Source organism: Fukomys damarensis, unplaced genomic scaffold, assembly GCF_012274545.1.
Source record: "Fukomys damarensis isolate Sample0158 unplaced genomic scaffold, DMR_v1.0_HiC HiC_scaffold_4, whole genome shotgun sequence".
NCBI lineage: Eukaryota > Metazoa > Chordata > Mammalia > Rodentia > Bathyergidae > Fukomys > Fukomys damarensis.
This window is the reverse complement of record NW_022900916.1, coordinates 44,140,228-44,157,202: the sequence shown is the minus strand read 5'-3', so window position 1 is coordinate 44,157,202 and position 16,975 is coordinate 44,140,228. Positions and strand designations below refer to the sequence as shown.

Sequence of the window (16,975 nt, the reverse complement as noted above, 5' to 3'; positions counted from 1 at the left end):
GCCTCCACACTCATTTCCGTTTGCATCAATGCATTCCTTAAAAGCATTCACATTAAATCCTTTATAAAATACCTCACCAGAGTTGTCTCTTTTTTAAGCTCACTTTGGGGGAAGATTTACTAAGCTTAATATTAATATTTTCTCAAGCCCATCAGCTGCTCAAAGTTCTGCAAAGGCATAAGTTCAGTAATTCCCTGGTCTCTTGAAAATTATGCTTCACTGAGATGGAATACAAAATCAGTCCTGAATTGGAGGTCTATTCAAACTGCTTATTTTGCCAGAGAAGTAGCTCGCTGGCCTGCCTGGCAAGCACAAGGTCCTGACTTTGATCCCATGTACCAGAAAGAAAGTAAAGTGCTTATCTGCTTGCATGTCTGTCTCTTTGCTGAACTGTGAATAGGCAGGGCAGTGACTTATTCACTTCTGTTCTTAGTGTCTGGCACATAGGAAAACTTCAAATGTTGTAAAAAAAAGAATTATGAATAAATAACATTGCTCAGTAGGATGACTATACATAAAGACAGTATACTTCACATTTCAAAAAGCTGGAAGTTTGACTGTTCCACCATAAAGAAATGATAAATGTTTGAAGAGATGGATGTGTTCTAACCTGATTTAAATATTTCATAATGTATACATGTACAGAAATATTATATGGTATTCTATTAATATATACAATTTTTACATTTTATTTTTATTAGTACATATGTGCAGTACGTAATGATTAGATTCACTGTGGATAGTTGGTACATGTACGTAACACATCTTAATTCTGTTTTTTTTTTTTCACTTTCTCTCTTTTTTCTTTCCTGCTCTCTTTCATCTTTTTTTTTAATTGGTACAAGTTTGTAGTACATAACAATTACATTCATCATGGGTTCTGTATGAACTTTGCAGATTTTTGGCGTGATGAATCAAGGACTTACTCTGTCATTACATGTTAGATGTCATCATGTACTTTTTCCTGGTTTGAAAAATAGTTGAGGGATATTAAGGATTTTTTAGGGGGCAGTGGTTGCTTTCAAGCTACAGCGTGTTCATATTCCAGATTCACCATTTACAGACAATGTAATGTTACTTTTTGAAATTCAGTTATAGCTTGAAAACTTGGCATAATACCAACCTCGTAATTTTTAGAATTGTAAGAGATGATATATGTAGAGGACTTAGCTTCTGGCACCATAGCAAGCTTTAGATCAGTAGTTTTATGCTTTATGGTTATTATATACTGGGTAACTTTTTATATAACGTTCCTGTTCATTTAAAAATAGGTCTATATCTAAAACACAAAATCCAAATATGTAACAGTACTGTATTTACCTGGTAAAATATATCTTTATTCATGATAGGATTCTTTTAAATAGCAATATCAAAATTTATGCTGATCTAATTTTGAAAATATGTATTAGTTTTTCTTTTTTATAAGTAACTCAGAGCAAGTTATAAGTAGACGACATTTCTTAACTCTTTTTTTTACCTCCTCCCCTCTTCACCCTCCCCCTTCCTGCATCTTTTGAACCCCCATGATATGTACATACATTTATATATAATATGCACAGTTTTTATGTTTTTATTATCAGTTAAAATTTTTAAAGGATGAATAAATAAATGAGCAAATTTCAATAAAAATCATAAAGACCTATGCAGCAGAAAAATGAATAAGAACTGGAATTCACAGTCCCTTCCTGCTGCCAAAGAAAGCTCTGTTCTCTACCAAGATCTTCTAGGCCAGTGAATGTTATGAAACATAACATGGCATGGCTGGAAAAACTCAGATTTGGGATCTAAGACACAGAACTAGCTGCGGATTTCTCCTCTTGATCTTAGTTTCCTCATCCAGGCTGAAATACAATACAAAAATCCCTGTCAAAACAAACGGTCTGATTCTGAGTCTAGTAGTAATGGAGCTCTGTGGATTACAAACACATTTGAACTTTAGGACATAAACAGGCCTTCTAGCTATGAACGTCTAACTGAAGTACACTCATCAGAAAAACAAAACACCAAAGACACAATGGACATTTACCTAAGCTACTTGCACTACCTGCATTGATTGACCAGGAGCCAGAGCTTGCAACAGAGGGTGGATGTGGCAAAGGAATACTGGCTCTTCTCATTCACAGATGTCCTGGCTTCCAAGACACCTGAACTTACATTGTGACCTTGGTCTTTAACTTGACCTGTCTGTGCCTCATCAGGAAAATAAAATCATATTAACATCCACCTATCAAAGCTGTTGTTGTGAAGTTTAATTGAACTAATATGCATACAGTGCTGCACCCAACCTTGCATGCCATAAACACTCAATAAATGTTAAAAAAAAAAAAAAAAAAAAAAGGAAAGGGCTCCAAGCCTGCCTTTTCCTCAAATGTGAGCACAGTCATCCCACCAGAAGACACCGCCCTCCGTTGCCCTCTCCCTCTCTCTCTTTCTCTCTGTCTCTCTCTCTCTCTCCCTCTCTCCACACACACCTCATATATTTGCATTTTTCTCAGGGAAAAAAAGTACGACCTGGTAAGCTTGTTCCTCAAATTCACTCTTAGACATGGACTTTCAAGACAAATTGATGTGCCCTTTAACCCTGTATTTCATCAAATTTAAGATGAATATTTTCACATTATGACATCTCTAAAATAGGGACACAGTTTACAAGCAATGGCATCTTAGAGTCAATGAATATAGTAATATTTTTTGCTTATATTCCATTCCAAATAGTGTTTCTATGATTCAGTGAATTGCCTAATGAAATGTGTGTCCTCACCCAGAAAATTTACCACTGCTTATAGTATTATTTTTGTGAGAAATTTAATAAAAGAAAATTTGAGAGAATGAATCTGATAGATGGAAACTGCTTACGTACCAAGAATTACTTCAGCAATCTTGAACTAAAGTCCTGTTAATTTTTAAAGGACCAGTTAGAAAAAAAAAATTTTTTTTCAGCAGCAAAGAAAGTTCAAATTAGACTTTCACCAATAAAACAGATTAATAAGTATAACTTTCTCGATGAGTGGGCAAATAGGTTTCAACCTTTGTCCTTCTAAGTCACTTTGCAGAATGACAACTAAGCTACAACGCCAGAAAATCATGTGGCCCTACTAATATCTTCATGGGGAGAGGAAGGAAGAGAGTGCAAGAAGGAAAATACACAAAGCCAGACACTTTGTCGTCGAATTGCGTGTGTGTTTGTTAAAGTGCTGGAAAACCACTGCAACCCTACGTATAGATAGTGGGCATAATCCCAGTTACACCTTCCTCATATTCCAATAACTGACGACCCACAATAGCAACAATTGTTCGTCCTTATTCATTTTACTGAATTTATATTCTGTCTGTCTCTATCTCCCTTCCAACGCTCCTCTCCCATTCCCCTGAAGTCAGTATCTCAAAACTTCATGTCCTTTTCTGGAAGTTGGACATTTAGCCTGATTCAACCGAGCAGGGTAGGCGACCGAGTGTTTCTCCCTGCTCCCCCTCCTCGAGGGAGCGCTCAAGCCGTCCGGCACAGCCGCTCCAAGGTCTCGGGAGCCAGAAGACAGCACATCCCTGCGCACAGAGGGCTCTCCGCCCCGCCGGACGTGAGAAGTTCACCCGCGGAGTCTGGCTAAGCCAGAGGGGCGGGGGAGGAGGTGCGAACAGCCTCGCAGTCCCCACCACCACTCCGGCCGCAGTTAACCTAAGTAAGCATTCAGTCCGGGCACGAATGAGGTGCGCATTCTGCAACTTCAACGCCGATCGTTTATCCCCCCAGCAACAGCACCACCCCCGCCAAAAGAAAGAAAGGAAATCAGAGTCGCCCTCCCGCCCCCTTCTCGTTCGGAAACTGCAGAGCTGCGCGCCTGCCCTCCTCGCCGGCCTGCGGGGAGGCTTCCCCGCTCGCTGGACCCGGAAGCCGCGCTCCCCGGACCTCCCGGGCGGACCGCTGGCCTCAGTCCTCGATCCCAAAGCGCATCTCACAGGCTTACACCTCGCCAGCCACTGGTTCGACCTCCGACGGCCCCCTCCTCACCTCGTCCGCTCGGGACGCCCCCTGGCTCCTTCCGGCCCTGAGTTCCCGTCCGAACGGGAAGGCTCCGAATTCCCAGCCTAAATGGGGCTGGGGTCGGGGAAAGGGGAGGTGCTTGCTCAACTTCTGCTGACGTCACGACTCTCCTCCCTCAGCCAATCGGCGGGCGCCCTGCGGGAACTACCTTCTTTTCTGCCAATCGGCGGCGAGGCCAGGTACGGGGTCAGGCCCAGCCCCTGTTCTTCCTCTTGAGTCCGAGAACTTTTCAGACCTCTGACCCGCGACTCGGCGGAGGGCATCCTGTTCTCGCTGCACCATTATGGACCAGGTTTGTTACCTCCCGTGGCAGAAAGCCAACGAGGATGAAAAAAGACGCAAAGGGTCTAGGCACTATCTGCTAAACAAATGTTCATGTCGCCTGGAAAAAAGTTGCAAGGCCACGTAGCTTCAGTTTGTTTAACGATGTGCGCGTTTCAGAGAAGTTTCAGTTTGAAAAGCCTATGAAGACGGAGACAATTCTCACAAGAGTTTAGAAGCCAGATAGGCGAGAATCTGAGAAATTCAACCTAGTGTAACCCACCCGCACTCAATAAATGGACATCTGTGTGTAGTCAAAGTCCCGTGTGCCTGTAAAGCCCTGATAGTCCTTGCGAAAACTCTCCTGATCCCCAAGTGAGATTATGGCCCTCCACTGCTTGCAACTTTCTCCACCGCTTACACTTTTCTCCTACCAGACACGGATATGTCTGTCTATTGAACTGTACTATCAACAAATACTTGCGAGCCTAAAACACGCTTGAGACTCTGCTTGTGTCTCCAATTGAAAAGAAAATTAGAATTTTCTCTGGAAGTAAGGTTGGAGCTTTTCTCTGTATCATTAGTTTCACACGGCTATCAAATTCCTAATAGTCTTCCACAGGCTCCCTGATTTCTGTGGATGGCCTTGCAGGTCTCCAATATACTGTGACAGTACAAGGTGGGGTGGCTTTGCTTGCAGTCCACAAATAACCCCAGTCACCCTTCGAAATTCTGAGGGATCATTGCACCTAATGAAGTTGTCTCTAAGAATCAAGTCGTTACCAAATCCTGCTTCTGGTGCTTCATACTTCAGCTAAAGAAGACAAGGAGCCCTCAGGGAAAATTGTCTGTTACAGGCAGGTATTTAAGAAATTCCCTGTGGGTGAAAAACTTTGGCATGTGGCTGTATGAAGACTCCCACAGTGGCAAACATAACACGTACTGAGAATGTCAGGACGTGACCGTGGTATATGGTAAGGCTACAGGCAATTGTGACTGCTTGGCACCCTGCCCGGGCCCACTAGACTCAGGTCCTGAAGATGGAGATGCAAGTTTCACTGGCCAGGGGTCAACAAATCCAAGTTCCCACCTGCCCCACTGAATTACACTTTGCAAACATAAACTACATTTCACCAAGAGGCCCAGCACTTTCTTCACGGGTATAGGGCCCCCTTTCTCAGGTTCTGCCCAAGTAACTCCCTGTGAATGCCAAAATCAATCAATAAGTCAATGAAGCCTTCCTTTCATCCAGTGTTTCCCAGCTCTGTGACTAATGTCACCACCTTCCTACTCAATCTTTCACCAGACTAAAACCATGTTTGCTTCAGTTCTTTCTCTGCCTATCAACTTTACCCATGCTCATGCTGGCCTTTAAAAACCAACCACCATCTCCCTACTTCAAACCCCTTTTAGGCACCACCTAGCCTCCTAGGTCAGATTCCTTCAAGCATGAAACTTTAATCTCTCATCGTCTAAGCAAAAAGCTTCAGGGTCAATAGGCTACTCAAGAAAAATAGTCCAAAATTCTTCACACAGAGTTAGTTGCTTCAAGATATGGCCAAAATCAACTGTGTCCATTTCATTTCTGCATCAAAACCAGGTTTCAACCAACGATGAAACACAGGTTATGCTTTACTCTCTCCCTGAGATGTAATGGTCTACTTAAGAATCCGAACTTCTCCCACAGAGTCGTTATCACAGGCAATTCAATTTTCTAAGAAAGCCTCGGTTCTCTTGTACATTAATAGGGTAATGATAGGAACTCCTTCATGGAGTCTTTAGGAGTACAAAACATCATGATAGCCAAAGCATTCAACACAGTGCCAAAAACCCTGGAAATTATCATTTATTTCTCCCTTAAGATCTGATTTTGTATGTACACTTATCTGTAATTCTAATTCAGAAAAATAATTTCTTCTCTAAAACTAATTCATCTTTTAAGGCTCAGCTCAAATTGCACATCACTGATGAAAACTTCTCTGTGAACCTTCTCTCTTTCATGTATCTTTCTTACTGTACTTATCACAGCTGTCTTTATGGGATAGTTACTTATCTTGTCTGCACCCCTCACCTGCTATTGCTTCTTTTCCTCATGTCTTCACTACAATACCACCCATATAGTAGGTTAGACAGGGTGTCAGGGTGACAGAGGTGGTAAAATCTAACTGAATAAATTAGAAGGCATGAAAGGCCAAACTGCGTGCAAAAGCTAAAGAAGGGAGCAAGATTTCTGGCATGTTATGGCACAAGCAACAGCGCTAATTATCCACAGGCTTGAACAGAGCCAGAGGAACAGATGGTTCAGAAACTTCGAATGGGGCTGGGGATTTAGCTCAGTGGTTCTGCTGCCTACCTTGCAAGCGCAAGGACCAGAGTTCCATTCTAACATGGTGCAGCTATAGCAATAGGGAGTGGCACTCTAAAGCAGTGTTTGGGGCAGGGATGAAACTGCCTAAGGAACCACTGTCCCTGCCGAAAGAGGGACCTCTCTAAGGCAGGAGCTAACAAGCATTTTCCCATGAAGGATCAGAAAATAAATATTTAAGGCTTTGCAGTCTATATCATCTTTGTCACTATTACCAAACTCTGATGATGGGAGTGTGACAGCAGATAGACAGTACCTGAATAGATGGGGTGTGGTGGTGTTGCAGTAACATTTAACTTACGGAAGTAGAAAATAAGCTTCAGGCAGGTTATGGCCTCTAGGCCATAGATACCTCTGGCCAGGGAATGCATAACCCTATTTCACTCTCCTCCTGCATACTTCCCCTCCTGTTGGTGCCTTCTACTAATGGGGTACTCTAAGAAAAGTCAGAGGAGTAGAAGAGTTCATGAAGGCTACCACCTACTGGGGGTGGGGGGCAGAGCTGGTGAGAAGGGGGCCAAAGTTCTGTAGAGTTTGAAGGAGAATATCCGGCATTGAAGGTGCTCAGTCACTCCTTGTTGAAATGAATGAATCAAATGACTCATCACGGTAAATCCAATTAGAAATTATTAAACACTTTCATTTACATTTTTTTTTTTTTGGCTATTTTGAGACAGGGTCTCACTATGTAGTTGAGACTGACCTGAAACTCACTATGTAGCCCAGGCTGGTCTCAAACTCACAGTGATCCTCCTGCCTCATCCTCCCAAGTGCTGGGATTATAGGCATGCGCCACCACACCCGGATCATTTACATTTTTATATTTTGAGATTCTCATATAAAAGAAACCCTATAATATTTTACTTTCTGTGTCTGATTTATTTCACTTAACATTATACTCTCAAGATCCATCTATTTTCCTGCAAATGAAATAACTCTATTCTTCTTAATGGCTAAATAATATTCCACTTTGTATATTTACACCACATTTTTTTTATCCATTCATCTGTTGATGGATATCTAGGCTGCTTTTGGACTTAAAGAAAAAAGATTGAACTCTCATGGAAAAACTGCCGAAAAATGAATTCTGACATAAACAATGATGGGAAAGGGTCCTGGACCATGGTAATTCCGTCAAGGACCTGAGAGGCTGTTCACTTCTCTCCTCCTTTACTTTGAAATCCTACACACTTCAGGCCAGCTTCCAACAAGAGGAAACAATAACCTGGCCAAAATTGCTTATTTTGTGAATTTCAGCATACTGCTCAAATGCTTGATGTGCTCAGGAATTTCGAAAAAAATGTGTGCATGAGAAATATTATTTTTTAAAATAGGTAATTTTAAACATTTTTTTTTCATCGTAGTGATATTTGCTGTAATAAAAGTGGCAGGTCTCGGAAATTTCACAATGAAAAGGGACAATGGAAGAGAGGGAAAAAAAAACAAGTCTTGGGGCATAGGATTTAGCTCAGTGGTGCCATGCTGACCTTGAAAGTGCAAGGTCCTGAGTTCGATCCCCTGTCCCAGGGTGGGAATGGAGGGCTTGGATATATCCCATCAGCTCCCACTGTCAACCCCTCAGACTCCTTCAATATGAAAAACCCCTCCCACCCAACTGGGTGCTGCTCCCACAACCAGAAAGTTGACACTGGGCTCCCAAAGCTGCTTCTCTTTCTCTTTCACTGGCTCTGTCTTCTATCTCACTTAGTTCTTCTTTACTGCTGCTCTTCCTGAAAAGTTATAAAAGCAGCAGTGAAAACCTTGAGCACAGAAGTAAATAACACTAGACCTAACTCCTCTCTTGTCACTCACTAGGGTGTCCCTTTGCCTCTTTTAGCCTCATTTCCCCCAGTCAAACAGTGGGGGAACAACACAGGATTGTCAAGAAGGTCCGCTAATGCATATCCTCAGATTATATGTGAGTTAATGTTGGGGATTACCATTTCATTCTGTTTCATCCTCCCTTCCCTTTTCATTGTATTCAGATGGCCTCCTTAAGCAAATGAGTCATAAGGAGTGAAGAGGTGCCTGTTTGGAAAGAAGAAATCCAGCATGCTCCTAAATTTGTTCTATTTATTTCACAAAATTGTGTATTTCAAACATGAACACCAATTTTTACAATATCATCTATAGCATACCCAAATAATAAAGTATTTTATATTTTATATATTTTATAAATAGAACTTTATGAAAAAAGTAAAAATTCATCCAGCAGCTCAGCATACCATCAGTAAGTGCATGCAGATCACGAGGAGCAGCTTTGTGGACCAGAGTAACTTGGCAGTAGGCTTATCTGAGTCAGGGTACCACCCCAAGCCCAGAGGCCTAGGCACACCTAAGTAGCAGACCCACCTAGAAAAGAGCTGTACAGGTGCACAGCTTCACTCAGACACTCACCATGTAATCAGCCACAGCCAAATGCCCACCTGGAAAAGAACTACACAGGTGCATAAGTAACAGCCAGAGGCTGTCCCTGATACCATTGATAAGTGCCTGGAGACATTAGCAAGAGCCCATGAAAAAAACAGGAACTGAGGTACACAGCTCCAACCAAAGGCCCTGCCAGACAACAGCTATATAGGGAAACCAGCGAGAGGCACATCTAGATACCATCTGAAGTGTGCACAGGCCCCAGCCAGAAACCCGCCCAGACAACAGGTCTGCTCAGGGATATAGAAGGCCACCATTCTAAGCCCAGGAATTGGTGTACTGGTGAGCAGCAGAGAAAAGGCATCTTGGTGGCTTGGTGAAAATTGAAGACCACTGGGTGAGCAAAAAGTAACCTCAAAAAAGGCACAGCAGGCTGTATCTGTTGAAAAGAGAAGACACACAAACAACTCTCAAAACCAGACTTCCAGATCACCTAAGGCAACCCCAAAGGGCAATGAAATAGAACAATCTGATACTCAACCACCTGGACTCCCTAAACCTGCAATAAAAGCAGGCATGGAAACAATGAAATCTGAAATAATTTTTCAGATAACAGCAAAGATTGTGCCCATAGTATAAGATGTGATTAATAAATCTAGAGAAGATACAGATTTTTTTAAAAAATAGAGGAGATGAGAAACATGATGCAATCCCAACATAGAAAACAAATGGAATTCATAAAACAGATGCAAACAGATTTCCAGGAGATTAAAAATCCATTGAATGTGTAAATACCATATGGTTTCTCTGATGTGACAAACTGAAAGTGTAAATAAGGGTCAAAATGTATAATTGATATTTTTTTAAAAGGAAGAAAAAGTCTAAAGGTATTGGCCAAATGGAAGAGGTAGAGGAAAGGTAAAAATGGAAGAGAAAAAATAAGACAAAAGGATAAAATGAAAATAAAGTCTTTGTAAATAGGGAAAGGTAGAGGAGGGAAAGGGAGGCTAGGGAAATAGGGAAAAAATAAGAACCAAGGTATATCATGTAAAGGTACAAGATCGTGATGATGAATATAACTGTATGGTATATCTAAAATGTACCAATAAAAATATTTTTTTAAATCTCCATTGAAAGTTTACAGAGCAGAACAAGCCAATGCAAAAACAGACTTTCAGATGTAGAAGATAGGATTGCAGTTAGTGACCAGGAAAAGAAAAATCTGTTAAAAATAGTAAGGGACCACAAGAAATCAATCCAGCAGTTGCTAGACGATTCAAAGAAGAATAACATAAAACTAAGCAGAATCAATGAAGAAAGAGAGAGTGCAGATGACATAAAAAATGTTCACAGAAGTAATGGCAGAAAACTTCTGAAATAGGGAAAAATAACTTAATATCAGATAATTAAGGCTTATAGGACTCCAACTAGCCATGATCAAAATAAATCTACAATAAGCATATGATAGTTAAATTCCAGAAACCCAACACAAGAACACAATTCTACAAGCAGTTAGAGAAAAGAAACAAATCACATACAGAGGAAAGCCCATCAGAATCACAGACTACATCTCAACACAACCCCACAAGGCAAGAAGAGCATAGAGTGACATATTTCAAGCCCTAAAAGAAAACAACTCCAACCCAGATTTATGTATCCTGCAAGACTATCTTTCAAAATTGATGGAGAAATAAAATACTTCCATGACAAAGACACCTTAGGAACTTCATGAATACTACATCAACACTCCCAAAAATTTTAAACAATATCCTAGGAAAAGACAATGAGGATCACAACCCCAGGAAGCCCAGAAGAATGAATCCATTATGCACAACAAGAAATTAAACAAAAGGGGGAGAATCCAACAAAAATAAAAAGTCATGACAAGGATAAGTCAATACATATCAGTTATAACCATCAATATTAATGGTCTAAATCAAAAGAAATACCCTGGCAGAAAGGGTCAAGAAGCAAGGTCCAACAATATGCTGCATACGAGAATCACAATTCAAAAAGAAACTCAAAGACTGAAGGTTGAAGGGTGGAAAACAATAACCCATGTGACAGGAACCCCCCCAAAAAGCAGAAGTAGCTATCCTCTTTGCAAATCAAATGGATTTCAAACCAACACTGATTAAGAGAGACAAAAGACACTACATCCTTGTAAAGGGTACAATCCAAGAGGAAGACATGACAATCATAAATATATATATATGCACCAAACACTAGTGCGTCCAACTATATAAAACAAATATAACAGACATGAAAATCATATAAGTAGTAATTTAATAGTTGTGGGGGACCTCAATACCCACTGTCACAAATAGATAGATCAACCACACTAAAAATAAACAATGAAATAGTAGAACTCAAACTTTTGAACAAATGAACTTAACAAATGTTTACAGTGTTCCACCCCACAAAATCAGAATACACATTCTTTTCAGCTGCACATGGATTGTTCTCCAAAACAGACCACATACTCACTCAGAAAATGTTCAAGTAAATGCAAAGGAATTGAAGTTATCCCTGTATATTATCAGACTATAGTGTGATGAAATTGGAGATTAACAGCAAAAGAAATCACAAAAATCATAAACACTTGCAAATTGAACAACACACACCTGAAAACCAATGGGTCACAAAGGAAATTAAAGAAGAAATAGACAGTTCCTACAATTAAATGACAATAACAATACAACATATCAGAATCTATGGGACACAATGAAAGCAGTCTTACAAGGGAAAATTTATAGTAGTGAATACTCACATTAGGAAACAGTGAGTTCAATTACACAATCTGATGCTGAACCTCAAAATTCTAGAAAAAGAAGGGCAGGGCAAACCCATAGATCACACAAGGGAAGAAATTATAAAGATCAGGGCAGAAATTAATGCAATGAAGACTAAGAGAACAATACAAAAATCAATGAAGCCAAGAGCTGGTTCTTTGAAAGAATAACCAAAATTGACAAACCCTTAGCCAACCTTATTAAAAAAAGGAGAGAAAAAGATGAAACCCATGCTATTAGGAATGAAAAGGGTGAAATTCCAAGAGACTGAGCAGAAATCCAGAGGATCATCAATACCTGTTTCGATAACCTATGTGGAAATAAGATAGAAAAAGTAGAAGAAATGGACAGATTCCTAGATATGTATGAATTATTAGATTTGAGTAAAGATGACCTAAAAATTCTAAATGGCCCAATATCAATCAGTGAAATTCAAAATGCAATTAAAAACTTACCAACTAAGCCCGGCATGGTAGTGCACACCTGTAATCCCAGCACTCGTGAGGCTGAGGCAGGAGGATTGCTGTGAGTTCAAGACCAGCCTGGGTTACATAGTGAGTTCCAGGTCAATCTCAATTACATAGTGAGACCCTGTCTCAAAAAAATTTACCAACTAAGAAAAATCCAGGTCCTGATGGCTTCACTGCTAAATTCTACAAGACATTTAGAGAGGAAATACTGCCACTCCTGTTTAAACTCGTCAATGAAATTGAAAGTGAAGCAATACTTCTGAAATCATTCCTGGAAGCAAGCATCACCTAGATCCCCAAAACAGAGAAAGACCCAACCAAAAAAGAGAACTATAGGCCAATCACTCTAATGAACATAGATGTAAAAATCCTTAATAACATACTGGCAAATAGAATACAGAAGATCATACACCCTGACCAAGTGGAATTCATCCCAGGGATGCAGGGATGGTTCAACATACACAAGTCAATAAATGTAATACACTATATTAATAGAGCCAAGGACAAAAACCATATGATCATCGCAATAAATGCAGAAAAAGCCTTTGACAAAACCCAAACTGCATGTATGTAAAAACCTTCCAAAAAATTGGAATAGATGGTCTCTTCCTCAATCTGATAAAAGCCATCTATGAAAACCCAACAGCCAATATCATACTAAATGGTCAAAAACTGAAATCCCTCATGCTAAAATCAGGAACAAGACAAGGATGTCCACTATCACCACTCTGCTCAATATAGTTTTGGAAACATTAGCCACAGCAATTAGACAAGAGAAAAATAAAAGGAATATGATAGGAAATAAAGAAGTCAAATTGTCATTACTGGAAGATGACATGATACTCTATTTAGAAGACCCCAAGAACTCCACCAAAAGTCTTCTAGACTTTATAACCAAATTCAGTAAAGTAGCTGGATAGAAGGTTAATACACAAAGACCAATAGCTTTCCTGTGCATGAAACACAGACTCACTGAGAAAGGGGGGAAACAATTCCTTTCACAGTAGCACCCAAAAAATTGAAATACCTAGGAATCAACTTAACAAATGAAATCAAAGACCTCTACTCTGAAGACTACAGCACTCTAAAAAAAAGATACTGAAGACTATATATATTTGTTTGGTTTGGTTTGGTTTGGTTTGGTTTTTTTGGTACAGGGGATTGTACTTGGGTCTTTGTGCTTGTGAGGCAGGCCACAAAAACACTGAGCTAAATCCCTGGCCTACAGACAATATCTCAAAATGTAAAGACATCCCTTTTTCCTGGGTAGGAAGAATCAACATAATGAAAATGGCCATATTTCCAAAACTGCTACACAGATTCAGTGCAATCCCAATTGAAATCCCAGTAGCATACTTCACAGACCTTGAGAAAGCAATCCAAAAATTCATTTGGAACATGAAGAGATCTAGAATAGCAAAATGAATTCTAGGCAATAAAGACAAGGTAGGGGGTATCACGACCCCCCAACCTGAAACTATACTACAAAGCTACTGTGATAAAACAGCATGGTACTGGCAAACAGACTTAAAGATCAATGGAACAGATTAGAAGATCTGAATCTGTAGACAACTCTAGACATACTCAGCCACCTCATCTTTGACAAAGGAGCCAGTTCTCCACCCTCACTGGAGAACAGATAGCCTCTTTAATAAATGGTGCTGGAAAAACTGGGTTCCAACTTGCCAAAGATTCAAACTAGACCTATATCTCTCAGGATGCACTAAACTAAAATTCAAATGGATTAAATATCTAAATATTAAAACAGAAAAACTAAACTGGCTGGAGGAGATGTTACATAGAACACTTAAAGACCTTAGCATAGGAAAAGATTTTATGAACAAAATTTCAGTTGTCCGTGAATTAGCACAATCAACAAGTGGGATGTCTTCTTATTTAAAAGCTTCTGCACAGCAAGAGAAACCAGCAACAGTGTGAAGAGACAACCCACCATGTGGAAAAAACTTTTCACCAGCTCTTCCTCAGACAAATGTCTACTACCTAGAGTATATAAAGAACTTACAATAATCAGACCTCCCAAATTTAAAGACCCAATCCAAAAATGGGCACCTGAAATGAATAGACATTTCTCAGACAAATAATTAAAAGCAGCAAATAAACATATGAAAAAATGTTCAATATCACTGGTCATTGGAGACATGCAATTGAAAACAATGCTGAGATTCCACCTCACGCCTGAAAAAATGGTTGCTATCATGAAATCAGCCAATAACAAATGCTGGCAGGGGTGTGGGGAAAGAGGAACATTTTCCCACTGCTGGTGGGAGTGTAGACTGGTGCCACCACTGTGGAAATCAGTATGGAGATACCTCAAAGAACTAGGATTAGAGTTCCCATTTGACCCAGCTATCCCCCTACTGGATATCTTCCCCAAAAAGTTTTCAAAAGAACCATAGCACAGTGATATATATTCACCCATGTTCATAGTATCCTAATTCATCATAGCTAAAACTTGGAAGCAGCCCAATTGCCCATCAATGGGAGGCTGAAAGAAAATGTGTCTTTTTTTTTTAAATAAAATGGAGTACTAGCCATAAAGAATGAGAAACTGAGGCATTTACAGCTAAATAGATGCATATTGAGGCAATACCCTTAAGTGAAATAAACAGAACACACATGTGTAAATACCAAACAGTTTCTCTTTCCAAGACGTGAAGCTCCTTTTGTCAACAAGAAATTCCTGAGGATTTACTTGACAAGCCAACCTTGCTGTCACCAGAAGAACTCAAGGCAGCAAGCAGAGGGAATGGCGAATATGCGTGGTATTATGAAGGAAGAAATGGGTGGTGGCAGTATGATGAGTGCACTGATACAGAGCTGGAAGATGCTTTTTCCAAAGGTAAAAAGAATACTGAAATGTTAATTGCGGGGTTTCTGTATGTTGCTGATCTTGAAAATATAGCTCAGTATAAGAGAAATGAACATGGACATTGCAGGAAGATTAAATGAGATATAATAGATATGCCAAAGAAGGAGTAGCTGGACGGACTTAGGCTGGACTGTGATGCAACCCTAACAAGAGAGAGCTCTGCCGATGATGGTGCTGACAGCATGTCAGCACAGTCTGTCCAGCCTCCAGTGTCATCTGCTGTGAGGCCCCTGACGTCAGTAGATGAGCAGCTGGCCAGCCCTGCCACACCATCCCCTGATGCAGGCACTTCTCTGGAAGACCTTTTCATGCATTTGCAACTTAGTGGAGACAGCACAAATGAGAGGAGTCACAGGGAGAAGGAAAAGAAGACCACGAGTTACCATCTTCAGCAGGGCGTCAGACACCTCCTCTGAAGAAACCGAATCAGATTCCAGTAGTGATAGCGAGGATGTATCTGCAGTTATTACAAAGCATTCCTTGACCCAACAGAAACTACTGGTGCTAATGTAAACCAGATAGTAGCTGATCGATCAGGAACTGACCAGTCAGTAGCAGGGGGTGGGACAGTGAGTCAGATCCAGAAGACCTGATGGACAGTAAACGGTAACAGAAGCTTAAATAGATGTCTTCAGCTCCGTGCCCAAGGTTGGATGGTTACATGTAAATTTCTGCCCACTTGACATTATACTCATGCCTAGTGGTGCATTTTGGGAGATGGGTGGAAATAGGTCCAGGAAGGATAAATCTGAAAAACTAAATGTCTGACATGTCTCTGTTGAGAAATAATTATTTAATGTAAGGAACATGTGTGTTAATAGCTGAGACCTGTTTAGTAATAAATAACCCAGTTTTCTTGACATCTGCTTTCTTTTCAGCTTTTAAAAAATGTCTTAGTTCTTTTGGCCAGTGTGTGTACATTATCTGTGCATTAATGATCCTCACCTGACTGGCATTGTTATTTTTCTGCGTGGATTGTCATACTAAAAGTTGGCACATGTGAGATGTTGGAATCATTATGAGCAGGAAGCTTAACATAATGTGGAGAGAGATATGAATTTGGTTTTAAAAATAGATGAGTAACACCAATTTTATGGTAAAGTTATTTAAATGGAAATATAAAGAAAACAACTAATAACATTTTATTTAGAATCTTTGTAACACACTTCATGGCATTTCTTTCCATAAGCTTTGCTTTCTATCCTTGTAGTCTGAGGTTTCTCTTGTCTACATTTTTCTTTTTTATTAAAAAATTTTTAATTTAACAAATAATAGAGTTTGTTAAAATTTTAACATACTCTTATTTTACCGCACGTTGGTATTTATTCAAGAGAAATAAAGTCTGTCTATAAAAAAAACCCTTTCAATAACATGTTTACAGGAGATTTACTCTTAGAATCAAAACCTAGAAATAACTCAAATTCCATCAGTTGGTGAATGAATCAATAAAATAATATATGAACTTTAAAAAAGATAAGTGGAGGGTGGATACTGAAACAGAACATCATGAACAACATCATGAATCCCAAAAGTAATATGTCAAGTGAAAGAATCCAAGAATAAAAATTCCACATGGTAAAATTCCAGTAATATGAAATTCTAAAAAGAGAAAATATAGTGACAGAAGGCAGATCAGTGTTTTCCAAGAGCTCAGGGTTGGGAGAAACAATTGACTACAGGGCATCAGGAAAGTTTTGAGTAGACAGAACTATTGCACATCTTGATTCTGGTTGCAGTTCTGTGACTGTATGCACTTGTAAAAAGTCATTGAAATATGTAGTTATGGTC

General features: G+C 39.8%; 1 protein-coding gene and 1 pseudogene across 3 annotated transcripts in view; one reads left to right on the top strand and one right to left on the bottom strand.

The window, feature by feature from the left end:
• Aass (aminoadipate-semialdehyde synthase) overlaps window positions 1-4,120 on the bottom strand; it is a 64,591-nt gene extending 60,471 nt beyond the window's left edge. For all 3 annotated transcript variants that reach the window (XM_010635347.3, XM_010635349.3, XM_010635348.3), the window contains exon 1: window positions 4,007-4,120. The gene's annotated coding sequence lies outside the window, so the exon portion shown is untranslated. The remainder of the gene's footprint in view (window positions 1-4,006) is intronic.
• A 202-nt stretch (window positions 4,121-4,322) lies between these two features.
• On the top strand, window positions 4,323-15,808 carry LOC104869968 (annotated as a pseudogene).
• The last annotated feature ends 1,167 nt before the right edge of the window (window positions 15,809-16,975 follow it).